Genomic DNA, 26,436 nt, shown 5'->3' on the forward strand with positions numbered 1-26,436 from the left:
CTGCACTTTGCATCAGCAGATGAGGATCATGTGATCATGTTAGGGTACCACCACAAATGGCCGCTCACACCATAGCACTGAGGTGTTACACGGAGATCTACATGATACTAGCAAACTCACCAGCTCCAGCCCCAACTCTCTGTCCCTTTGCGTTCCCTCCTGGTGTATCCTGCTGCACCTGTCTCATCATAGTTGTTGTAGAAATAGCTGTAGAGGGTAGAAACAACATTCTCAACGATCTGCCTCACCAAATGACAGACCTGCATATGTGTCACTCCTGGTCTGTATTTCACTTTCTAATCAACAACTGTTGATTCCATGTAAAAGGGGATCTCGATCTCTGTAAAGGCTTTGAAATCTAAGCTGTTGACACTCCTCATGCCCGATTTACCTGTGGGACAGGTGCGCGACGGTTTCACAGCTGCAGCCAGGATGTCATGCAAACCCCGGGATGGTGTCCGCTGCAGTCGTCTCATCCTGTCAGCACCTGTGATGAGAAATACATGTCCATATTTTAGTACAACAGATTGTGGCTATGAGATCAAATAAATTCTCTTTAGCCATTTGTGGATAATCAAGGACGATGTGCAGCATGTGTAGCTCATTGACTTAACATGTGGGCACCTGCTCACAAGCAGCATTTGCTAGCTTACAGCCATGCAGCACTGACATCAATAAGATGACACATCAACTGACGAACTTGTATGAGAAGGTTACTGATTTCACCCTTACCGTTGTGACAGACTTTTTCCATGGGTGTAATGTTGTCTGTTGACAAATCAGAAAGGAGTTCATGTGTGAGATTTGCAGTTGTCAGGGGCCTGATGTTGCCCATTTGTGCTTCCCTACCCATGAGGTCACACAGCTCATTTTTGAATGAGCGAACACAGATTACTAATGTCCATCCTTTGAGTGTTATTATCATTACTGCCAAGTTTAAATGGGACAATTTTAAACGGTAACATGCAAGGAGATATACCAGCATCTTACACCAGACGGGGAAAATGGTTCCTCTTCAACTATAGATTATATAATTTGCAGAATGGACCTCACGGAGACAGTTACGAATTTACAAATACATTTTACAGATGAGAGCGATCACGCACTTTTACATTTTTCAACCAGTTGGAGGGTCAATCCCTCTTTCACAAGTAAGATAATATTCCAAAATACCATAACCGAAGTCAATATCAGCCAGAGGCGGATCTATTGGAACTCGTCCACACTGGACAAAATAACTGCACTGGTTGAATACACTCAACTCCTCACTGTCAAATATTCCAATGACCCAATAAAGAACTTCGAAAACACAGTCAATACCATCAAGAACGTGTTTTCAAACCATTCACAATCATCTATAATAGGAGAAAGCAAAAACAACAAAAACAACAAAATCCGGAATTCCCATATTGCAAAAAAACTTAATAAACTCATCAGAGCTCAATACCTGGACTTTTCAATATCAACTAAAGCTGAAATTAACAGACTAAAAAACCAAGTAAGAAGAGAGAAAAATAACCAAAAAAAAAGGGTACAAGATCGTAACTGGGTAGATATTCAAATAGCAGCTAAGCAACATAATCAACGTAAATATTGGTCCTTAATTGCTAAAATGACCGGATCAAAAAAGAAACTTCAAGCTATCCCAGTCTCATCCCAGGACTGGGAAAACTATTTGAGAGACTTAAATAAATCACACCCTATCGACCCTGGAAAAAAGCATCCCGATATTAACTTGGTGAAGAATGCTACTAGCATCAGTAAAATCTCAGCAATCTCCATTGCCACGCATATTCGAAAAGCTAGGAGCACTGGAGCTTCAGGCCCGGACCAAATACCCATCAAGGTCCTCCAAACTGATCCCAAAAAATGGAGCCAGATGCTCTCTCCCCTCTTTAATTATCTAATGAAAACCGGAAAAATACCCAGATCATGGCAGGGAAGTATCATTATTCCGATTCATAAAAAGGGGAATAAAAATATAGCATGCAACTATCGGCAAATAGCGTTGATGGACGCTACCGGGAAAATCTTTGCCGCAGAAGTACTGGACCGACTAAAAGTCTGGGCTTTCTCGCAGGGTCTTATACCAATGTTTCAGGCAGGTTTTCGTCCCAACCATTCTGTTATAGATAACACAGCAACACTTCAGACCATCCTAGATAAATACACTGTAGGCAGATCTCAGACAATATATGCAGCATTTATTGACTATTCAACTGCCTTTGATCGAGTTGATAGAACGACTCTTTGGAACAAGCTGAGGAGGCTGGGTATCCCTGATCAATTACTCCAGGTTGTCATAAACCTCCATACTACGACATGGTGTCAAGTCCAAATGGGGCGCGAAAAAGGTCTGACTAAAGTAATTCATACTACGAACGGCCTTAAACAAGGATGTCTCTTAGCGCCGCTATTATTTTCATTGTATCTCAGCGACCTGCCATTTCATCTGCAACAAGGCAAAAGCTTGCCCCCAAAGCTTGCCGCTCAAAGTATACACGCCTTGTTATACGCTGATGATATCGTGATGTTGGACCTCACGCCTTTTGGCTTACAAATACTTCTCGACATCCTACACAAATATTCGAAAGACAATTACTTAATTCCCAACTTAAACAAAACAAAGATTGTGTCTTTTTCTGGTAGGAAACATAGTTGCAAATATTGTTGGAAGCTAGGTGCAGAAAAAGTTGAAGAGGTCGAGGAGTATACCTACCTTGGAAGGTACTTTACAAAGAACTTGCAAAATACCAAACAAATTAACCATCTAAAAATGAAATCCGAAATACATGCTGGGGCTCTTTCAAGACTGTATTCGGCCACTGGGAACAGGCATTTCTCCACATTGTTAAAAGTATACAGATCAAAGATTCCTCCCGTTTTATCCTATGCCACTGAATACATCCCAATAAAACAGTGGTCCTATATGGATTTAAAAGAAGGGAAAATACTAAAGAAAATTCTGAAGGTCTCTGAATCCACACCGGTCCAAGCAATAAGACTTGAATTTTCGATCACTAGCTCCTTCGCGATGGCCGTTGCGAATGTCATTAGGTGGGCTTACAATCTCCTCCACGCTAAAGGAAAATCACTACGAACTATGTTAAAGATCGAGACTTTTGATCGTGACGTCTCAAACCTAACATTTTTTAGAAACATGAAAGTGGTATTTCAACTGGCTAAGATCAGTATAGATCTTTTGTTAACCTGGTCTCCGTCACAACTCAAACTTTTCTTAAAATGTTTTACACCCAAATTGAGTTACGATCTTGATCATCAACATTGTAGTAAATTATCGTTGTACAAATCATATGTTGAGTCATTGGAGTACAATCAGGCACAGCTCTACCTTGAGTTTTCTCTTTCACATGGCGCAAGGAGGGCAATTACACTGTTACGTTTAGGTATCCTACCTGTGTTATCAGTTACATTTAAATGGACTCCAGGTGGATCACCTTTGTGTACCCTCTGTCAGGGGGGTAATCAGACCATTGAGCACCTTCTATTCATATGCCCTAATGCTAATGTAGTAATAGCACGGTTAAGATATCTGGTCCCAATATATCGGAAATGTAGAATCTTAACCACAAAAGAAATGTTATTTTTGTGCAAACATCCCCCCAACGAATTAGTATGCTACAAATTTTTAAAATTCTCTACGATTTTATATTAATGTGTAACAACTTGTGTTTATAACATTTGTGGTCCTCAGTTGAGTACCGAAACAAATAAAAACTTTTTGACTTGAGTGTTCTCTGTTCCCAAGCTCCATTTCCAACATCATGGTACTACTTACATGACAACAGATGGTGTCTTGTGCAGCAGACATCCAAACCTCATATTTCATACACTCACCTATACATTTGAATATGGTAGAAGGGAGGCAAGCTGAAGACCACATTTGGTTTAGATCACACATTGCAGATGAGGTGAGTAGCTTTGAATCTTCCCACCTGCACAGGATTATCCTGTTGCCCTTCAGCAAAATCATTTATCAGGTGTAACTGCATGAAGATTCTCCTTAGCAGCCCCTACACCCATCTCACAGGTACACAACTGGCACCAGTGTGTGCCTCAGCCATACCAATTTCATGTTGATTTGACCATGTTAATGTTGCTAGGGATTTAGCATATCATTGAATTGCAAGCCTGTTGTGTTGTGGACGTTTCTTATGACACATTGTGCTATTGTATCTCCATTGTGCACACACTTGGCATACATTTTGTGTCAGCATCTCATTTGCCACCAGGGTCTGATCGGCCATGTGTTCAAATGCCCTATGTGAGCATATTGTGATGCAGGATAACAATGTTGTACAACACATACGGTGGAGGTGAAAGGCACAATTAATAAGCATTCAGCAAGCTTGACTTACCGTGGCCCTGAACCGGAGCAGTAGGTGGTCCCTGGACAGATGTCAAGTCCAACCTAGTAGCAGAAGTCAGTGGGCGTCTGGGGTTCTGGGAGGACAACATTGTACCTACAATGATAAGTTTGTTTAGCAACTTTACATTCCTGCTGCCACATGTGATGCATTCAATTTCTGGCACAGGACGGGCACAAGCAGTCATGTTCACCACAGTTGCAGAAGTGTGTCATACAATATGTAACGAGTGATCCCACATATAACTTAGATTGGGCCCACTACCTTGATGCTACCTACGTCACAATGACATGCCTACGAATCCATAGGTTAAGTCCACTATCGTGTTTTGTTGATGTCCGGAAATTATCCATCCAATGTACGCAGTACATGATCAGCTGTGTGGACTGTGCTGAATGAAGTATGTATGACAGATTAGCAGTTGGACAGTGTATGCATTGTCAATACTACAGAGACTGGTATCTCACTGTTTGGTCTTCATTTCCGTATCGGTGCAAATGCTATTTCTTGATAAGGTCTACATACACTATTACAATATGGTGTGTACACCCTTTTGACTTGTTGTGGCCCTCGATTACAGGATTGCTTTCCCCGTTCTGGGTTTGTTGGTGTAATACATGTTGGGTACCACAATTACAAAGGTATGATGAGCCAAGACATTTTATGATTTGTCTTTTGCTGTTCACAAATGTCATATGTTAAAGGTGAATGTCCATTGACAACTCCAATTGTAATGCAGCAAATGTAGCATAAATGGTTGACTTACATAGCTGGCCACTATTTGTCCCTATGTCGTCTTCTGACGATATCTGCATTTTGACCATCTCCTGTCCACTTTGACTTACCAGTTTGTGTGGTTGACATGCCTTCCTCGGTACGTTGCCCATTCCTCCTATGCGATGCGGTGACCTCTGCTACTGCAGTTGTCTGTGATCTGGCTGGATGTGTCAATGGGTGAGAAGAGAGAAAAGTTGACAAATGGGAAAAGTGCTTGTGTAACGTTTTGGGGATTTGCCCATATCTTCTGTGTGATAACAGTACTGTGCGGAACTGCCGCAGACAGGGCAAGTAGGAACAGTGGTGTGTTGGGGATGGAATGGCGTGGCAGAGTGGGAATTGGGAACAGGATATGTGTTGGACATATTTACATCAGAGGATACTCTCACCATCTACTTTGTGATTTAGGCGATTTTGTGGCAGGTTTACGACCCCCTAGAAAAATGATTTACACTGTTGTTGCATCACTTCTGTGACACGACAGTGGTTTACAACAGACAACACATTTAGGATTATTTGCAACGTGACGCTACTAGGGTGAAACGTCATGTTGTGAGGCCCTGCGCAACGTCAGTTTGGAGGTAGGCAGGGTGTGCACTCCTTTGGGATATGCCGCGTCCAAGTGAGCCAGTGTAATCTACGTGATTTCACAGTATCACTTATCAGAGGCCGCTGCGACGCAACCTTACGCCTGCTTGAAGCAGACGTAAGGAGTGGCACAGCACGTTAGGTATGGGCAGTGCATGGACATTGTTGGAGTTGCAACGCTGTTGCGACACAACTTCAGCAAAGCCCCCCTAGACACCATCAGATTCAACACACATCTGTTTATCCCTGCACCACAGTGCACCACCATATGTACACGACACATCCGTGTTTGCGCAAGGCTTGAATTGCAGGTCACATTGGTACTGGCGCTTCCCTGCTAATGTTTGTCTTTAGCTAATTTATTTATTTAACGTAATTTTAAATTTCCATTTGTCATTGCACATTTTCTGTCATTATGTACAGTTATTGAATTAGCTGGGTTGTGTATGTATGGCATCAGTACTGTGCACATGTTTTTAATAGGGTGGTGGGTATTAGCCTTTTCGGAAGCAAAGGTTTCTGGGACTTGTGGTGCTACGTAGTGGGTGACACATGAGTCTCTGACTAACCATATATATTTATGCATTTTGGACAATTTCCATGATCACTATGACAGTGTAACACAGACAATCTCTTCATGCACTTTTGCTTTTCATTCCACTTACCTGGTACCACGTAGCGGACGTCACTAACAGGCAGCCCATGGACCAAGTGGGGGTGGATAGTTGTTAGGATATGACTCCTCCAGTGGGGTGAGCTGGATGCGGGGTCCAGGGCATGCAGCAGGGAGGACTCTCCTCAGTTCTATCCTGGAGTACTTTTCCTTTACTCTCTGCCGCTCACTGACCTGCAATCTTTGTCCCGGAAAGAGGAACTGTTTGTCTGCTCAAATTTCGTCCTGCACTCCCTGGAGCTGAGGTCGGCTGGTGGGAGCGTTACTGCAATCGGCAGTTTACCATCTCGCTCTCAGCGCGACCCGCCCAGGTAGCAGTGCATTGGCTGTGTCCTTGAACAGCCCACCGGGGGACTGCGAGGCCCAGAAACCACCGCTCCTTGAAGCCGGCGCCTCTTCCCCCGGCGGCCACGCCCACTGACTGGTTCCCTGCTTCAAAACCTTTCGCGACACCCGCTGCGCGGGTGCCGCTCACTGACCTGCAATCTTTGTCCCGGAAAGAGGAACTGTTTGTCTGCTCAAATTTCGTCCTGCACTCCCTGGAGCTGAGGTCGGCTGGTGGGAGCGTTACTGCAATCGGCAGTTTACCATCTCGCTCTCAGCGCGACCCGCCCAGGTAGCAGTGCATTGGCTGTGTCCTTGAACAGCCCACCGGGGGACTGCGAGGCCCAGAAACCACCGCTCCTTGAAGCCGGCGCCTCTTCCCCCGGCGGCCACGCCCACTGACTGGTTCCCTGCTTCAAAACCTTTCGCGACACCCGCTGCGCGGGTGCCGCTCACTGACCTGCAATCTTTGTCCCGGAAAGAGGAACTGTTTGTCTGCTCAAATTTCGTCCTGCACTCCCTGGAGCTGAGGTCGGCTGGTGGGAGCGTTACTGCAATCGGCAGTTTACCATCTCGCTCTCAGCGCGACCCGCCCAGGTAGCAGTGCATTGGCTGTGTCCTTGAACAGCCCACCGGGGGACTGCGAGGCCCAGAAACCACCGCTCCTTGAAGCCGGCGCCTCTTCCCCCGGCGGCCACGCCCACTGACTGGTTCCCTGCTTCAAAACCTTTCGCGACACCCGCTGCGCGGGTGCCGCTCACTGACCTGCAATCTTTGTCCCGGAAAGAGGAACTGTTTGTCTGCTCAAATTTCGTCCTGCACTCCCTGGAGCTGAGGTCGGCTGGTGGGAGCGTTACTGCAATCGGCAGTTTACCATCTCGCTCTCAGCGCGACCCGCCCAGGTAGCAGTGCATTGGCTGTGTCCTTGAACAGCCCACCGGGGGACTGCGAGGCCCAGAAACCACCGCTCCTTGAAGCCGGCGCCTCTTCCCCCGGCGGCCACGCCCACTGACTGGTTCCCTGCTTCAAAACCTTTCGCGACACCCGCTGCGCGGGTGCCGCTCACTGACCTGCAATCTTTGTCCCGGAAAGAGGAACTGTTTGTCTGCTCAAATTTCGTCCTGCACTCCCTGGAGCTGAGGTCGGCTGGTGGGAGCGTTACTGCAATCGGCAGTTTACCATCTCGCTCTCAGCGCGACCCGCCCAGGTAGCAGTGCATTGGCTGTGTCCTTGAACAGCCCACCGGGGGACTGCGAGGCCCAGAAACCACCGCTCCTTGAAGCCGGCGCCTCTTCCCCCGGCGGCCACGCCCACTGACTGGTTCCCTGCTTCAAAACCTTTCGCGACACCCGCTGCGCGGGTGCCGCTCACTGACCTGCAATCTTTGTCCCGGAAAGAGGAACTGTTTGTCTGCTCAAATTTCGTCCTGCACTCCCTGGAGCTGAGGTCGGCTGGTGGGAGCGTTACTGCAATCGGCAGTTTACCATCTCGCTCTCAGCGCGACCCGCCCAGGTAGCAGTGCATTGGCTGTGTCCTTGAACAGCCCACCGGGGGACTGCGAGGCCCAGAAACCACCGCTCCTTGAAGCCGGCGCCTCTTCCCCCGGCGGCCACGCCCTTTTTACGTCCTCCATATCCAGCCAGTCTCTAACGCGCCGCGGGTCGCGCCGCGGGTCGCAGCCCGGGGCGAAGACCCGGGCAAAGACTGGGCCGTTTTAGGCCGTTAGAGGCTGGTAGAGACTGGACTGGGCCACCTCTCTGATATTTATATTTTAAACTGACCCCTTCCCATTGTACTATTTTATGTATCCCCCGTGTTCTATATTTTATTAGCATTAGCAATGGTTGTCACGAGAGGGAATAAAACCAAAGTCCCCACCGTAGCGGGCAAATTGCTCGGCCCTATGGACGAGTTCCTAGCGAAGGCTAACACACTTATCGACGAAAGTATATCGATAATCGAAGAAAGGGTTTCCCTAGATCTGGCATTCGCAAAAAGATCCTCACTAGGCGCACTGGCGGAAGCCAGATCTCCAATCTTAGTACCCTCAAACGCTGAGTTGGGGCCGATTAGGGAGAGACGCAGTCTACCAAACACCGTAGATCTGTCAGTCTCTCGAATAGCGGATTCTCAACTTAGCTTTGACTTAGAGAAAACCCCAGAATTGTTCTCAACAACATCTGTGCAAATCTCCTCACTAGAAAAAAGAATTGAAAGGGGCAGGAGGGAGGGAGCTATTAGTAAAAGTAGGGCACTTGGAAACCCAAATCCAATAGCAAACCCGATATTGTCTCCAATTATCCCATTAATCCACAACGATAGGGTACCACAAACTGAGATCGTTGCATTAGTCCATCAGGTAGAGAAAGAACCATCTTGCCTGATAATTCCGGACCCTCAACCCGATAAACAAATCGATGTGGATCTGAATTTGGTTGAGACCCAGGAACTAACTCTTCCTAGTATAGCTAACGTAATTAAACACGCCCTACTACCTTTAGAACATAGATTAGCAGCCATAGAACTGCAAATTTCTAAGCTACTAAAAACTCAACAGAAGCCCCCTTCGTTATGTCCCCAAAAACTGGCCGGTAATAATAGTGATAAACCAATCAACACAAGTGCACCTAATGTCAATCCAGCTACGCGCAACATACAACAAAATACCTCCCGATCAACAACTCCAAACCAGTCCATAAATAAAAACAAAAACACCACTAAACTGACCGAAATCACAAAACCAGGTTTAGCTCAAATTCCCTCGAGCAGTCTGCAACAAACAAATATTTCGACTGCCCCAGTCGTACCCGTGACCACTGATCTGACTCAGAAGGCACCTACTAGAATAGCCAATAAAACTCCAGCGACAACTTCTAACAAAACACCATCGGGAACCCTACCCCCTCCTCTTGCACCGCCAAAAACACTGGGGGATAGGTCCAAAAGGAATACCGCGAGGAATCCTGGTCCACCAAGATTCCCAGCAGAGTTCCCTCCCGAGGCTTCACCCTATGTGGTGGTGATGGCTGGAGTTCCTGAACTAACAGATCTCGCATCGGAACCGGCCTGGTCCCTAAAAAATAAGGCCCAACACTGGCTCCAGACCAACCGCCCAATTCCATCTTTTTGGCGCGGACGAATTAGATCTGTAGCCAGGGTACCGTGGGTAGGTAATACCAGAAAAACAATTCCCGGGGATTGCATAACAATCACCTTCGAGGATCCTCGAATTGCGGATTATGTTTGTGCCTGGGAAGATATTACCTCAAATGGAGGAATTAAGATCAAATCACTCTCCTTCTTTTATCCCTTCAGGCAAGTGGACGGATATATACAGGAGCAGGAACCTCCTTGGTCCGTACCCTTCCCCAGGCAGGACGATCAATTAAGCATCCGATATCGTGATCCCCCCAATCCTTATGAGCCAGACTATTCCTGGCACACGGTGAGACATCGCAATCAGGGAGGAAGGTGGGAAGATAGAAGACCCTATACTCAATGGCCCCCTCATAGAGAACAGTCACGATGGGACCCATGGAACAACATCCCGCTAAATAATAGGTATAGTGGCCTAGAATTGGTCGATTGACCATTACCAGAAATCTTTCCAACTAACACCCAACTATCTTCCACACCACAGCCTGTTACCACATTACAAGTTATTGGTGATAAAGCCTCCATTTCCTTAGAAGCAGATTCTGGCGACGATTCCCTACACATTAGGGTATCCTCCTGGAACATCGCGGGCCTGCGAACTAAAATCAATGATGGCTCAGCACAGGAATTCCTATCTTCAATTCAAATAATCTGTCTCCAGGAAACATGGTCTGTAGAGGAATTACATCTACAAGGCTATAAAACTTTTAACGTCCCAGCACTAACTAGTACGATGGGTAGACCAAAAGGTGGTCTTGTTACCTATATATCTAATTCCCTATCTTTTAAAAAGGTGGCTACATCCTCCCAGGACCCCAATCATCAACTTTTAACATTAACCCTTCCCAATAAGGACACAATTATTCTGGTTAATACATATAACAATTTGTCAGATGAAAATTTTATAACTCTTATCAATACCCTAACTGACAAAGTAAAACAACTTCTTTATCGGAGCCCCACAAATAGGACAACTAACATAATTTGGGGAGGCGATTTTAATTTCCATCCCTGTACAGCTCCTAATTTGGAGTGTTGTGGGATAGTGGACGAATTTAATGTCCCACTATCTCACCTCGCGCACTCCAAACCAGGAAACATAATTAATACCGCTTTATCAGAATTGGATCTTCAAATTGCCAACCGTCCCAATGCAGACTCGAACGAATTTCTGCCGACATATGTGGGCAGAGGTCACATGACCACGGTAGATTTTATATTTCTTTCCCAAAATCTGATGACGAAGCTGAAGGAATTTGAGGTTATAGCTACTCCCCTCAGCGATCACGCAGCTATAGTAATAACTTTATCCGTGCCGGCTAATGCCTCCCATAAATCGGGAATGGCGATCACCCTTAAGCAGAATAGGATTCAGGTCGGGAACTATAATGGACTGACCATTAAATGGGCTAAAATCAACCCAGCAGATATACTGAAAAAATTAATTACGCGGTCCTATTCTAATATAGTGAAATGCCTGGATCTTACAACCAGTCATAAGGAAGTTCTTAGAAATTTTAATTTAATATTAGAGGTCATAAAGGACTTACTCACCTTTCAACCTAAGTCAAATTGTGATAATAAACCAAAGTGGTTTAATCACAACTGCACAGTGGCCCTATCTAAACTAAAATCCGCGCTTAAAAACAATCCGCGAGATGTGCCCTTGATCCAGCTCCTGAGGCGCCAATATATAGGGGAAAGAAAGATGAGAATGGCCCAGCTTAAACAAAAACTATGGGACGATCTCCACCAAGGCGCAGTTACAAAAAACAGCGACCTGTTCTGGCGTACAGTCAGATCCCCATTCCTGACAGAGAAGGATACCCCGAAGATAGAGGTCGCCATCGATGAAAACACATGGGTGTCTCACTTCGGTGGAATCTTTAAAAATACTTTTCCATCAGAATCTCTATCCCCTAAGGTGAACTATCCTATTTTGGTTCCCTTTGATATTCCAGACCTCATAGATGCCTTGCAGAGTAGTAAGGCAGGTAAGGCACCAGGCCCCGATGGGGTCCCCGTGGACCTTTTTAAAAGCAACCAAGATCTATGGGCTCCCATCTTAACTAGAGTTTGTATAGCAGCGGCGAGTGAGGGAATTCTAACTTCCTGGACAAAATCTATAATGGTCCCCATCTTCAAAAAGGGGGATCGGCAAGATGTAAAATGCTACCGCCCCATTTCACTGCTGGACTCGCTCGGGAAGGTAGTGGGGAGAGTGATACTCGAGCGTCTCCAGCAGTGGACTGAGGACAGGGGCATTATCTCGGAGATTCAATTTGGCTTCCGAGAAGGTTTCGGGACTCAGGAACAGGTCCTCAACCTCACTCTAATAATGGGAAAATATACACAGGCCACTTCCACCAAAATATACATGGCCTTCGTAGACCTTTCCGCAGCTTTTGACTGTGTTTCACACTCAAAGCTGTGGAAGGTCCTAGCCCAATTAGGGATAGACCCCCCCCTGCTGAATCTCCTTAGAGAACTCTATACTGGGGCCACGGCCAGAGTACGTTTTGGCGTTAATGGTGAGCTGACGTCCCCGTTTAGTGTGGAGCGCGGGGTCAGGCAGGGGTGCGTCCTGGCCCCCTTCCTCTTCTCTCTCTACACCAATGGATTGGAGGGGGAGATGTTGAGGGGGGCCCAGGACCTCCCACGCATAAATCACCGCCTGATCCCCGCTCTGCTCTATGCGGACGACGCGGTTATTTTAGCTCGAACCCCCGGTGAACTCCAGAAAGCAGTGAGCAGATACACGTCCTTTATGGGCAACTTAGACTTAAAGGTTAACGTGAAAAAAACGTTCATCATGACAGCTGGCAGAGGACGTAAACGAACGTATCCTATTTTCCTGAATAACCAAAAGCTAGAATCAACCCCCCATTATCCCTATTTGGGGGTCATGGTAGATGACCAGCTTAGTTGGAAGCAAGCAATTAACACTAGGGCCCTCTTATTTAGGAGATCAATTGCCGCATTAACATCTTTCTCCCAGAGGCTAGGAAAAAGACCAATAGGAGAACTCCTTAAGATATACAAGGCTAAATGCCAGGCAATTGCAACATACGGTGCAGGAGTCTGGGGGTACACAGACACCAGTACCATCCAGAAGGCGGAAAATACATTCTTAAGATTTTTGTTAGCTACCCCCAAAGGCACCTCAATTTACGCAATGCACCAAGAATTAGCCACTCCCTATCTGGAAGATCTAATCAAAATAGAACCCCTGATGTTGTGGCGCCGCATCTGGCTGTCAAATAAAAATGCTTTGTCACAAGCTATCATCGCAGACGCAATGAGTCTGGACAACTCTTTGAAAATAAAGTGGCTCTTGTATGTCAGGAATTTTTTCAAGGATCTAGGCCTTGAGAACTATTATCTTGACCCGGCTTCCATTATGGACATCTCAAAAAAAGATTTGAAACAGAAAGCACTAAGTCATCTTGAATTGCTAAGACTTGTTTCTAATTCTTCGAAAAAGGCAGTGATCCACGCAAACATGATTCAAGTGTCCTTTGTCATTCATCCGTATCTCGAACTACAACTAACAACGTACGAGAGAATGTTAATTACGAGATTTAGGCTGAACATGTTCTTCAGAATGGTTACCTTTCCGACACAAAATTGTTGGGACGCCAGTTTACAGCCTTGTTCTTGTGATGGAATTTCAGTGCAGTCGAATCTGCATGTGATCCTGCTTTGTAAATACCATCAAGCCCACAGAAAGATCTGGCTTTTACCAATACTCAAATCTTGGGGAATGAGACAGTGTAGACCTGCCCTTCTAAGATTACAAATGTTAGAAACAGTGAACGTCTGCTATTTTGTTAGTAGTTTCCTAAAGTGTATTGTGAAACACAGGAAAAACCTTTAGGCAAAAGTCGTATTTATTTGCAATCGGCACCTTGCACACATTGAATAACTTTTTCTTCTTGCTATTTCGCTTTTTATATGAAATTAATTTTTAATTGAATTATTTGTAATTTGTGTATTTTTATGAATGTATGTTATTCTGTGTTCTTTTATGGTTTTTCCATTGTGACTAAACCGAATAAAGATTTATATTATTATTATTACTCTCTGCTTTTCGTCCTGCCACTTTTTTTTAATGTCCTGTACACTTCGCCTCTCCACCCCCAGGGCTGAGACAGCAGTGGCTATCTGCTGCCATAGTTGTTGCTTCTGTGCACCACTGGTGCAATATGGTGGTAGCCCATATAGGCGCTTGTGGTGCCTTACTATGTATTCCACGAGCATGGTGGTCTCCTCTGCTGGGAAATTTCTCTTTCTGCGCATCTCCATGGTCTCTGGCACTGGAAGCGTTGTCGTAACAGTCTCTCTGTGGCCAAACCTGTTCCTTCACTGTGTGCTGCTTTTATGTGTGTTGTGGTACTGGCCAATTAGTGTTAATTGGCTTTAGCTGGAGCGTGGTGGGGGATGGTAGGCAGTGGCAGCATACACCATGACAAAATGGAGCTGTTGGCTGGGATTGGCTGCTGTGTGTCAGCTGATCCATGTTGGGGGATGGGTGGACCTTAGCCAGGTGTTTCCCCTTAGCTCACATGCCCAATGGCCCAAAAGCGTAATTTACGCCCCGTAATCGTAAAATACGCCCCGTAATCGTAATATACGCCCCGTGATCATAATATACGCCCCGAAATCGTAAATTACGGCACAGTGCCGTAAATTACGATTTTGAGCTGTAAATTACTCCCCGGCGGCGGACGTAAAGTTAGTTGTCTTAAATCCAATCTGTGAATACCGAAAGTAGTAAGTTTATTCTGTGAATCCCGAAAGTAGTAAGTGCATTCTGTGAATTCCAAAAGTAGTAAGTGCATTCTGTGAATACCAAATTGTAGTAAGTTTAGGATTTTGTCTTAAGTTCATTCTTTGAATCGGGCCCACTGTGTATAGTGGGCAAACGGTTCCACCTTCCATTACCTGCGGTCTCTCATTAGCAAAACTGAAAGCCGTTTTAAGCGTATGCAGCGCAGACCCACCTGGCAGGCTATGTATCAGATATATAGGCTAATGTAAAATGTTTTCCCTTATATGTACATTTTTTTCTGTGGATAGCCAGGAAAAATGAAAGGCAATCTTCCCCCCCCACTCCCAATCCCGATCTACATTCAACACCTCTGGATGTTTTCATTTAGCAACACGTCTGGACCTCTGTGCAGAAGTCAGACTGTAGGAACGCCTGTGACTGACTCTGGCCCAGCTGTCCTGGACTTGGAGGTGTTCTGACAAACCAGCTTCCTCCCATCTGTAACTAAAGAAGTGAAAAGATACCCTTGTCTGTGGCAGAGGAAACGCGCCATGTTTAAAAGACACCTTCAGTTAAAGGGAGGACAGCTTCTTGTCTGTGAAACTTCTTGTCTGTGTGCGATGTGTTTTCCTAGCCAAGGGCTCCTCTGTGTACTTTATCGTACTGCTTGTTACAATTTAGCACGTAACTTCCTCCCATTGAGACCCGAGCGCTTTTACAGGTACCTATTGCGAGGAAGAACGTAGTTTCATATATTCACAGCAACTTGTATTAATGTATCACCTTCCACAGAATGTATATGCTTCTAAGCTCTTTTGTGCCGGTTCCTAAGGTAATAAACAACAAGTGTGTACTCTTACAGCGCTCGCTCGGCCACTAGAGAGTTTTAGTGCTGAATAACAGATAATTATAGTTGCCCAACTCAATGGTATTCTTTTAATCGCGGTAAGAAGGATGAAAGGCTGAGTGAGCCTGCTAAGATTCAAACCTGTGGCCACAGATTTCTGAAGTGGCAATAGCAGACATATAATCCACCTTGTGAGGATGAAATGTAGATCAGATCCTGCCAGAGTTGATCCTGAGCCTTGTGGTTACACGTTACAGCCATAACTGAAACTCCCTCCCCACCCACCTACGACTGACCCAGGACCACCTCAGCTTCAGGAGGCACCTCAAGACCTGGCTCTTCGAGCAGTAGCAGCCCCCCCCCCCACCCCCAGCGCCTTGAGATCCTAGCGGGTGAGTAGCGCGATATGCAAATTTTCTGATTGATTGATTGATTGATAATTAGAGGGTGCAGTTTGCTCTGAACTACCCAACCATCTGAAGTACCGTGCTCACTAGTGAAAACCACACCTAGAGTAGCGTTCACTTGTGAGAACCACATCTGGAGTAATATGCCCAGCTGTGAGAGCATGTTAGCTTCACTGTGGTCACCCAAAAGATGCCACTTGCATTTGTGTTTGAATTTGAATTTGAATTTTAAAGTATTTATTGAGCGCTCGTACACCAAGCGGTTTCATGGCGCTGTAGAGGAGAATGGTTCCTGAGTTAGAGGGAAGAGTGGTTTAGGTTTTAAAAGCCTGTGAGAACAGATACGTTTTTAGGGTGCTGCGGAACTCCAGGTAAGATGGTGTTGATCTCATTTGGAAGGGTAAAGAGTTCTGAAATTTGTGTTGTGTGGGCCACCACTGAATTATTGTGTACAGTTGTGCCAAGCCTCGCCTGGAGTGTGGTGCCCAGCCCTGGAGGTCCCATCTCGGATTTAGTGTCCTGTGCTGCAAGCCACGGTTTGAGCACTGAGTCCTTCTCGAGAGCAACGCTGTGTGTGGTACGCACATACTCTTTATGCATAAGGCTACTTATCCATCCTGCAGTGGGACTGTCATGTAACAAATAAGATGCTGTTGAGTACTGTGCTTGGAAGTGACGTTCTGAGCTACAAATTGAAGGCGTCGTAAAGCAAGCTGTGCAAGCCCAAGTACGTTTCGTTTTCAAGGCACCAACAGCAGCTCCACATTCCTATGACTCCAACTGCAATGTTCACCATTAGCTAAAGAAGATAGTCATCAGCAGCACCGAAGTCATACTGCATAACCCTGAATAAAAATTGAATCCATCTCGGGGATCTACTGCTGCGGGTTGCCGGAAGACCCTACCCTCCTCCAGAGGAGGAAGCACTTCAATTTGAGGCCTGTCTGCAGCTTACATTAGTGAAGCCCATGCACAAGAACCTGCCCAAACAATGACCACTTCATTCGCATCTACTTTTTGTGCATAACACACACGGACAACAAGGGAAGATGGTCTCTAAGGAGAACTTACCTGTGAAGTCCTGCAATTTCCATTTATTCTGCACCTGAATCAAGTGACATTGAACGATTTGCAAAGTTCCCAATCTAGAAATTTTTACCATTGTACTGTGCAAAACAGAATGAATTTCAAACTTTTTTTGAAGCAGCAAGCGATTTTAGACTGTGATGTATATTTCCAGAGGAAAATAATTCGAAACATTTTCTTTGCTATCTGATAACTTTTGCCCCTAAACTGCATCTGTAAAGATGAGGAATTGAGTCTTTTCATTCCATCAAATAAGTCATACCAATTAGTTTTTATATAAGAAGATGTTGCCCGTTTTTATTGAAACAGGCACAAAAAAAGAACAGGCAATTTTGCTTGTGAATAGCAAATACATAGCAGTGAAAGCAAAAAAGTAGTAACAGGTGTAATAACATGTTACATTCCATTGAAAAAATATGTTTAAAAAAAACCACAAATATATTCTTTGATGCTCCCTGCATTCGCTACCACGTCTTTGCTGTGAGAAGTTAGCCTGGCATATGAGGTCCACTAGTTCTAGTGGGCACCTTGCACCAGTTTAATTGACCCTTATTGATGGTGGTTGTAAAGTCAACCTTATAGAAGCTATCCTAGTAGTAGCATGGACCAGCAGTCATCAGGCTAAGACTTCAGAGAGCGTATTAAGCAAGTTGTTTTACCAATTATAATCCCTTGAGTACCAAATGACAGGACACCACACAAGGTATAGATCAAATATATATGTATTTATTCTAAACACCACCCCTCTGCACTCTTTATGAGGTCAGAGGTAAAAATACAATACAAGTCACTTAATTAATATACAATAAGTTGCACAGTATACGTTATGTCCTATGGGCCTCACAAACCATATACTAAAATAGTGGTATAAGAGCCACGAGAGAATTAGAAAGCAAGCCTGGAGCCTGTGGGATCGCTGGGGCTACTCTAAACAACCAAAGATTAGGAAGTAGGAGGCCCACGGGAGACGTGTGCAGTGTCTAAACACAGCTGCGCATTACCATTGACTTTCTATGGGAAATGTAGAAGTTACAAATATACAATTTAAGGACACTTACGGATGGACAACGTTGGATCCCTTTTAAACTAGGACACTTCGAGAGTCAAGACCCACGGGAGCACTGGAGTACTCATGTTACCTCACCCAGGGAAGCCGGGTGCATAGGTGTCTTTTGGTGTCAGGTTTTGTCGTCGTTTTCAATGGAGTGCTGCAAAGAAGTGCTGCAGGCAACCAGAGGAAAAGTATCCAGGTGGATCCAAGGGTGGATCGTAGATCTGAAGAACCTGAAAGCAGGATGGACAGAGTCTGGGTCACTTGCCAGTGACCAGGGCGGTGATAGAAAGATGCCACCAGATGTTGGGTGATTTCAGGTGAAGATGTGAAGTTTGTCTCTTCAGCCACGAGGACCAGGAGGCGTCGCCGACAACCAGTAGCTGGATTCGAGCTGTCCCACAAAGGATCTAGTTGACTGCGGTATCGGTATTTGGACTGGACCCAACAAGCCTTGGCAAACACAACCCATGCAGGATGTTGAGATTGGCTTTGGCGCAGACCAGCAAGGTCTGAGGAACTTCTCCTTTGTAGGGAAGTTGGAGCAAGCCTGGAGCAACCAGAAAAGCAAGTTAGATGTAAAGGAAAGTGTTCGGGGGGCTCACTAGTCAAGAGACTAGGAACCATGAAGACGCGTTGAGCTGAAATGCAAAAGCGGGGCCCACGGGTCACTCGTGGAGTGGGGGCCTTCGTGCTTCGGTGCAAATGGTGCTCGGGTCTGGGGCTTCAAGCACCCCAATGCACAACTTTGATTTACCTCGTGAAGTGAATGAAGCTTGCAAAAGGCAGGATGTCCAGGAGTTCCTGTCCCATGTCCCTCGGGTTCACCACGGGTCTCAGCTTTACTGTGAGCAAAGGTCGGGGTCAGAGATGTCTGGAAGACTGTGTCCTGTGTTACAGATTCTTTGGGATCTGGCGGAAGTCTCGAAAATGCAGACTGGCAAAGTTGCTGTTGGTGCCTGTTTGAAAAGGGTGGTCTCTTCTTGACCACAAGGGAGATGTCTTCCGTCTTCCAGTCGAAATGGAATGTCGAAGGTCCAGGATTTATGCTTCAAAGTTTAGTCCAGGGTAATCTAAAGTCCTAGTGACTGGGCTCCTATACCTATATGAAGTTTAGGGGCTGGACTACCATTAAGGACCCTCCTATGGGTGGACCTGGGAAGGGGGTGGTTAAACCCCTTTCCCTTTGTCGAGTTTCACACCAGAGCTGGGGCGGAGTGCCCCAGAAACCGGTTTGAAATGGGAAATGCATTGAGCACCTTGTGTGCCCCAGGCAGTGTCTGGAAAGCATTCACTGAATGTAGCCCTCCCTGCCCCAATGCACTAAAGCCTGTCTGGGGAGGTGCTGGTACCTCCCTGGACAGGAAACCTATTGTCCAGGCCTCTCCTGCCAGAGTTTCGTCGAGCAACAGGAGGTCAGACTTGTGTCTGTGGCAGCAGCATCCATTTTGTGATGCTGAGGCTCTGTTTAACTTTAACCGGGTAAACCAGTAACTACATGTCTTCTCCTTCTAGAAGGGTGGAATGCTACCCCCGCCGCCGGGACTGGTGGGGGGGGGGGGGTGATATTCCAAAGTGTTTGACACCTTTCTATGACATGTTTTGATAAAGCCAAACCAAATTTAGCTTTAACCGCGAGGATTATAATGTACTTAAGAGTATATGGTATGGCTATATCATAGAACAGCTATAAGGAGATGGTTCCGAAAGCTGCAGAGGGGCTCAGCTCATGCTAGGGCACCCTCTCATATAAAATCAAGCACTCGGCCTCCAGGGTTGTTAAGGCCTGCCATAGGATTGACTTATAGGTGCATATGTGTCTATATGTATCTATAGATAAAGGTATACTATATCTAAGTAAGGGGTGACTACACCACCTTACCCAGGCTGTGTGAACAGACCTGTGGTGTCAGTTTGGAAGGCAAACCAGAAGTGGCACAATACATGCTGCAGCCCCTGGTAGGCCTAAGGTGCACCTATGCCCTGGGTACCTATGGTACAGTATACAGGGGCTCACAAGGGTGACCCAGTAACCAATCTGGTATGTACCTAAAGTACATGGTATCAATTTAGAGAGAGAACAGCTGGGCTGTGGGCCTGATTAGCAGGTCCACAGCCACACTAAAGTCGAAAAACCAGAGAATCACAGGAAAAAGTGGGGGTAACCATAGGAAGCAGACCCCACTCTCCTACACAACCCCCCCCCCCCAACGCAGGGACATTAAACTAACCTTGACCAGTTGAGTCTTCATGTTCTAAGTGAAAATATCTGTAGAGTCCATTTGCATTGGCATGGTTACTCCCAGGTCTATGTTCCACTATAAAGTCCACGCCCTGTAGGAAAATGGACTACCTGAGCAATTTGGGATTTTCACCCTTCATCTGTTTTAGCCACAAGAGGGGCTTATGGTCTGTCTGAACCTTGTAGTGAGTACCAAACAAGTATGGCTTCAGCTTCTTCAGTTGTTGTAATTTGGCAGCGATTGGGTTAGCATTAGCAGAAGCCATCTTGTATTTAGAAGCTATCTAGTCCGTTTTGTGGACTCCATTTTGTATGTCTATCCGCCATTTTGTATGCCATGTGCTACCACGTGCTCGCCATGTGCTCTGTCCTACCTTTCTGTCCCTTGCTCTTCTATTCTGCCTAGGAACAAGGAATATGTAGCCTTTCCCTGTCTCACACATTCCCAGTTGAGCTTGCAGCTGTCTTTGCAGCTGTTCATAGTTTATAACTATGAGGATGTGTTTACTAGAATTAGCCACTGTTAGCTCCTCCCACTTGTTGACTGTAGGTTTTCTATATGACCATATATGTACCTAAAACCTGTGTTTTGTACTTGTACCGCCTTCTTCTGAGCCCCCGTGTGGGTATAAAAGGAACATGCTCCTTCAATTCTGTGTGCTACTTCATACATTACCGAAGGGTGTTGTGTGAATGTAGTTCCACCTCATGAGGTTTAATAAATCTTGTATTTTCTATTCCAGTTTCTGTGCCAACTTCTTCCTATTGGTCTGAGGACTCTGTGCAGAGAAGGGTGAATCCCTTGCACTGGTAGGCCTTGCTGAGGCTCATCACCACAAATTGGCACTTCCAACGTGGGGCTCATCGGCGACTCAGATGCCCAAAGGAGTGGTAGAGATGATGGATTGGAATTTTGCTTTGGACGTGATCGCTGCCTGAGGAGTCCCGAGTCTTGGCAACCACGGCGTTTTTCCTTTCTTTCTGATCTGACCATCCAAGTGGTGCCGGTCCTCGACTGAGATCTCTTCTGTTGATTTGCCGTGCAGTGACCATTTGGTCGATTTGAGAACTTGGCAGTTGGAATCTGGACACCAAGTGATTGGTAAGAGTCGTCTTGCGGCGCTTGCTGTTGGTTTTGATGCTTTGGATTGGTAAGGTAGTTTAATAACACTTAATGTGGCTTTAGATTTGTATGATTGGCCAATATTTGTATTTGAGAATTTGTAATATATAAATTGCAATTTATATAGGCAGGTAATGAGGAGAATTTTCTCTATTTTGAATGGATTTGAACGGCACATTGTACTAAAGGTACCTTAAGTGCTACTTGGTTATAATACTACATATTCTGCACTATTTGTGGCATGCCTGTTTTTAGCACACTCCGTAGGATGTGTTGCTTTTGTAGTGGTACCAATTTGAGACTCGATGAAGCACAACCAGCTCCCCCAGAAGGGACGCCTAATAGGGATATCTATATTAAATATGGTATTTCTTCTATAATGTACAGCACATTATGGAATAACTATACTTATAAGGATTCTGAGTTGCGTTGGCCTATGCCTGGGTCATTTGATTTGTGAAGATTCAGTATGTGGAGCAACAAATGTTTAAGCGAAAGGCTAGGAAAGACATGTTTGACTGTGTGAGAATGTGGGAGAAAGAAGTGCGTGAGCGAATAAAGCGTGAGCAAGCCTTGATTGAAAAAGAACAACGTAAGAGCATTCATGCGAAAGCATTAGAGATGAAAAATAGGGAAATTAAAAAAATTAAAGAGAGGGAGGATAGGGAGCCAATACACTGTTCATAGACCTCTTTATCCTATTCTTAATAAACCGCAAGGTGATTCTCTCTTATTAGATCGTTGCCCCCCTCCGCATACTCTTCCTGCTGCTCCTTATGAGTTGGATGAAGACTCTTCTTCAGACCAGGACAAAGTTCGAGAAACTCGCACGATTTTATCTGCTGGGCATGCGTCTGACATTAGATCCGCTGCTCGTAAAGCTGTTCGTAGAACTTCCACTGCCTCTGAACTTTTAGACAGTATAAAAGATTGGCAGGAAAGGGAGCAAATATATTTTACCGATACATTTGCCGCAGAGGTTATCGAACGGTTCACGAAATATTCAGTAGAAATGGAGCCAGATGATGTTGCAAATGATTGTGAACAACTACGTGACGGTCTTTTTGTCATCTCCCAGGTGGCTGACACAATCAGACGCTTAGTTAAACTGCGTGTTGAAGCAGCCCATTTTCGAGAGGAGAAAAAGGCAGCAGACGCAGCTGCACAAACATCTGGATTAACATGGCACGAGCTTCGACTCCCGAAACAGATAAGAATGTTGTAATTAATGTGAAACCCATGCAGGAAGCCGCACCTTTATATGTTCCTCCTAAAGGAACGGGTACAAGTGATGATAAGATTTCTACAGATGCAAAGGGTTATTTTATTTATAATTGGGTTTACACTCCTTGGAATAGAGCAGATGTCATGGCTCTTAAAACTGCATACCTGATTCGCGAAAGAATCAAGCAGCCTTTTATGAGGAAGTTGACGGTGCTCTTAGCTCTTGTACTATGACTTTGCCTGATATTGACCTGTTTTTTGGACTGATATTACCGCCTGATATGTGGAGAACTGTGTGTAAAGTTGATGATCGTGTACCATTTGGAGCATTATGGAAAGATTTAGAGCAGTTAGATGAAGTCAGAGAACCTGCACAGAATCCGTGTCAGTTAATTTTAAATCTTCCGGCAGCTATACTAGTTAAATTAAAGACAATTATTCCTCCTAAAAAGATAGCTTGGACAGTGTTAGTGTCTTGCAAACAAAAGGCAGATGAATCAGTCTCTGACTTCTTCACACGCTTTGAAGAGGTATTCCACGATTTTACTGGCCAGTCATTGACAGATGACACAGGTAGACATCTGTTTGTCGATAAATATGTTGCAAACCTTTTGCCAGGAATAGCTAGTTGCCTAAAGGCCAGTGAGAGTTCATGGACTACCTCTTCTCCGGTTGCTCTTTTAACTATGGCTTAATATTATGAACGACAAGAACTAGAAGCTAACGGTAATGAGGATAAAAAGACTAAAAAATTTAAAACGAAGATTATGTTGGCTCAGGCTTATGGTCCGCCTTCTAGAGGTAATAATAGAGGTGGACGAGGATCTTATGGTCCGTCTTTTCCTTCCTATTCTCGTTCGAATTTGTCTGTTGATCAGTGTGCGTACTGCAAGAATTTGGACATTGGGCTAATGAGTGTCCAGCATTGCGTGCTCAGCAGTATCCACGTGGTCGGGGACAAATGCGAAATCGTTCAGGAAATTCAGGGCCTAGAGATGGTACAGATGATCGTGCTAGGTTTGATGCTAATACGCGTGGACATGATGTGTTTAACTCTTTTGATAGACAGAATCAGTATCAAATGTCTGATTATATGCCGTCTGATTTAAACGATTCTGCTTATGCATAGGATTACCTAGGATTGGGTAAGGAATCAGTCGAGGTTCCAGTAGATCAGAAGGGTCCCTATGTTACAGCACATGTTTTGGGTTCTACTGATCAGTTTCTGGTTGATACAGGAGCTACTCCTAGCTCCTTATCTAAAAACTTGGTTCCTAGGGCTCCCCTGTCTGGCTTAACTATTACATCAATAGGTTTCGATGGAACACCTTCCCTTAGCCCACTATCACAACCACTTGCATTCCATATTGATAAGTTTACTGTTCCATGTCCGATTTTGCTCTCTCCAAACACACCAGACAATATTGTGGGCCTTGATATGCTCAAATATTTCAGGGCTACGATACGATGTTCTCTGGAAGGAATATGGGTTATTTTGAATGACAACTACCCTGTGATTGAGAGATCCTGTATTGTTAAAGAGGACATTGCATTAGCTTCACTCCCTAGTACTTTGTGGGCTACTTCAGACACCGATGTAGGGCAAAAGCACAAGTTACTACTAGTGTAACGATATATCTGTAAGAGACATTAGTTAGTATTAGATTCCTTACCTTAGAATATCCCCAGACGTCAGACTGGATCCGGAAATTTTTGCGTAGCAGTACCCTTGCGCGTCGGTAGGCGTCGTCTGCGGCTCCGCGTCCGTCGTCGGCGTCGTGGGCGCCGTGATGACGTCGTCGGAGTACTTAGACGCCGCCTCCGCGTGCTGACGTCAGTTCTTAGACACCGCTTTTCCGCGCCAGAAACACAGAGCCATGTTAAAAACCAACACTGGTGCCATTGAAACGAGGGCCCTGAAAGGGGACAACCCTAACCCTAGATATTGGTTCGCAGAACGGGGAGGATGGGTGGGTCGGTAAGGAATCTAATACTAACTAATGTCTCTTACAGATATATCGTTACACAAGTAGTAACTTGTGCATCTGAAAGAGACACGTTAGTATTAGATTCCTTACCTTAGAATAGATACCCCAGCAATACCAACCCTGGTGGTGGGTCTGCGAACCAATAATCACACCAGAAAGTCCTGGAGGACGGAACGGCCAAAGAAGCCATCCCTCCGGACTTGGCTGTCCAGGCAGTAGTGCCTTGCAAACGTGTGCAGCGATGCCCATGTAGCTGCCTGACAGATGTCTTGTAAGGGCACACCCCTGCCCAGGGCAGTGGTAGCCGCCGTCGCCCGGGTAGAATGAGCCCGCAGTCCAACCGGGGGCTCCCTCCTAGCCAAGGAGTAGCATGCCTGGATACACAGGATGATCCACCGAGAGATGGTCCTGTTGTGCACCGCTTTCCCCTTTTTCGCGCCCACGTAACCAACAAAGAGTTGGTCATCCACCCGGAACTGGCGTGTGCGATCCAAGTAGAATGAGAGCGCACGTTTTGGGTCAGGACGGTGGAGCCACTCTTCCTCTTTAGAGGGATGCGGTGGCGGGAAGAAGGTTGGCAAGGTGATAGACTGCCCGATATGGAAGGCCGTGACAACCTTGGGCAGGAAAGAAGGTTTGGTACGCAGCACCACTTTGTCCGGATGGACAGAAAGGAAAGGTGGAGTACAAGAAAGGGCCTGGAGGTCACTCACTCTCCTGGCAGAGGTGATGGCAACCAGGAGAGCAGTCTTCAGAGTTAGAAGGCATAGTTGTGAAGTGGCTCAAAGGGAGCGCACATCAGGAATGTAAGAACCAGAAGAGGAGCTTCTGAGAGGGGCACAGGTGTGACTTCGGCACATTGAGGGAGAACCCCAGCTGGTGCAGAAGGTCTGCCGTAGTCTGGAGGTGGCTGACGACTGTCTGGGGCGAGCCCGCCTTCAACAGCCAGTCGTCGAGGTAGGGGAAGACTGAAACCCCTAACCTGGGCAGATGAGCTGCGACCACCGCCATCACCTTTGTGAACACCCGTGGGGCGCTGGTAAGGCCGAAGGGGAGCACGGTAAACTGAAAGTGCTCGTGGCCAACCATGAACCGCAGGTAGCGCCGGTGGGCAGGCAGGACGGGGATATGAAAGTAAGCGTCCTGTAAGTCCAACGCTACCATCCAGTCTCCTGGGTCCAGGGCAGCTAGGACCTGAGCCAGTGTCAGCATCTTGAACTTCTCCTTCCGGAGGAAGCCGTTGACGTTCCTTAGGTCCAAGATAGGGCGTAGGCCCCCTTTGTCCTTCTTGGGTACCAGAAAGTAGTGGGAGTAGCAACCACACCCTACTTCTGGCCCAGGAACGCGCTCGATGCCCCCCTTGGCCAAGAGGGCCGTAACTTCCTCCTGCAGAGTCGCAAATGATCCCCCGATACACGGTGGTTCTGCGGTGGCATGGCTGGAGGAGTCGCCTCGAAGGGGAGGGAGTAGCCCCTTCGGACGATTTGCAGCACCCACCTGTCCGATGTGACAGTGCGCCAGTGGAGGTGGTGATGGCGAACCCTGCCCACCACTGGCGTCACATGGGCCTGAAAGCACGGACTAGGAGGGTTTTGAGGCGGATGCTGCGGGGACGGTGTGGACTGACCTCGCCGTTGCCCCCGACCGCCCGGACAGTGGTTCTCACGGCCGCCACCCCGTTGGGTATTGCCCTGCGGAGCGTGGCTGGCGGTGCGTGTGGGCGCACCCCTTCCGTGGCCACGAAAGGAGTGAAAGGCAGCCGATTGCTGGCGCTGGCCCGAGAGGCCCAAG

At 46.2% G+C, this 26,436-nt stretch overlaps 1 protein-coding gene across 3 annotated transcripts in view; it reads right to left on the minus strand.

Annotated features, from left to right (window-relative positions):
- Nucleotides 1-26,436, minus strand: part of LOC144792107 (myoferlin-like) — a 3,514,236-nt gene that overhangs the window by 1,235,525 nt on the left and 2,252,275 nt on the right. The gene's annotated exons all lie outside the window — the stretch shown is intronic.

Source organism: Lissotriton helveticus, chromosome 11 (genome assembly GCF_964261635.1).
Source record: "Lissotriton helveticus chromosome 11, aLisHel1.1, whole genome shotgun sequence".
Classification (NCBI taxonomy): domain Eukaryota; kingdom Metazoa; phylum Chordata; class Amphibia; order Caudata; family Salamandridae; genus Lissotriton; species Lissotriton helveticus.